General features: G+C 29.6%; 1 protein-coding gene across 8 annotated transcripts in view; it reads left to right on the plus strand.

The window, feature by feature from the left end:
• The window catches only part of Slc25a26 (solute carrier family 25 member 26), a 139,303-nt gene that overhangs the window by 8,733 nt on the left and 129,139 nt on the right, over positions 1-1,431 (plus strand). The gene's annotated exons all lie outside the window — the stretch shown is intronic.

The following is a 1,431-nucleotide window of genomic DNA, read 5'->3' on the forward strand; positions in this document are numbered from 1 at the left end:
CTTTTTTTTTTTTTTTTTTGGTTACTGGGTATTGAACCCAGGAGTAGTCTATCACTGGGCCTCATCCCTAGCCATTTTTATTTTTTGAGACAGGGTCTTGCTCAGTTGCTTAGAGTCTCACTAAGTTGCTGCAGCTGGTCTCAAACCAGCCTGCTTCAACCTCTTGAACTGTTTGGATTACATGTGGGAACCATCACACCCAGCTTGATTTTTTTTGTTTTTTTTTAATTTCATGTTGTGGAGTGTATAGTTTTTAAATATATATTTTTATAGTTTGAAGAGGTAATACATTCACTTGGTTCAGAATTCAAAAGAAAGGAAAAGTTAGCCATTCAGTTAAATTCTGTGTAGGAATACTGAGTTTCCTCTTTATTTCTCTTCTGTCTGCTTACTGTAATCTGATTTTGATTCACATCTGTAAATGTTGCCTTTAGAATATCTAAATAATATCTATTCTGACCTATCTTTGTGTTCATATTTTTTGAAATTTCATTTTTCTTCCACTCAAGTATAATAAGTTTTAAAGTATTCTACATATATTGCATTATAATCATGAGATACAAACTTAGTTTTTAATCAGCTTAATTTGCAGCTTCTCTATAGCAGCATGATATTTCTCGGGAGATGACTAGCTCAGGCCAATTTTTTTTAATTGATTTACTCACTTAATTTTAAAATGATCAGTGAATTTTTTAATATAATAAACAATAAAAAGTACTATATGGATCCTTAGATATGTAATTCTTAAAATACAGATCTAGATGAATAAAGATTTGGAGCTATTTCAGAAAACAATCTTAAAAAAACCCCTTAATGCAGATTGACTACTTACTAAGCTAAAAAGACAAAAATATAACATTGGGTCTGATATGGAAAGGTCACCAAGATAAATTGTGAGATGAAAGAAAGCGCAGAGTAGTGCATATTGTATACCATCTTTTGTTTTTTAAAAAAGGAAAAATAAAATGTATGTTCATATTTGCTTTTGTGTGCCCAAGGTAACTTTGGAAGTATACAACAGGAAACCATTAAAAGCAAATGAGTAGGAGACTGAACTCTTTACCTTGCTGAGTTTTTTTTTCCCTTCCTTTTGTGGCTTTAAAAATTTTTTGAGTATATTAAAATAAATGTTAAATTTGTTTTAAAAAATAAATTTAAATAATACAAATTTTAAAAAGAAAATTTAATATAAAACAGTTTGCAAGTTTAGTACATTTTTTGTTATTTTCCTAGGAAAATCTCTAGAGTAGAGATAGAAAGTCCTTGGATTTTTTGCAAAGGTTTGTGAACTGAAAGGTACAAGAAATGTGTTTAAATACTACCTCCTTCTTCCTCTTCCTGCCTATAAATGGCAGAGGCCTTATTTTATTGTAACCTTTTTTTCTTTTTCTCCCCTCCCCTCCTTTTTTTTTTTTTTTTTTTTTTTTTTTT

Source organism: Marmota marmota, unplaced genomic scaffold, assembly GCF_001458135.2.
Source record: "Marmota marmota marmota unplaced genomic scaffold, marMar, whole genome shotgun sequence".
Taxonomy (NCBI): domain Eukaryota; kingdom Metazoa; phylum Chordata; class Mammalia; order Rodentia; family Sciuridae; genus Marmota; species Marmota marmota.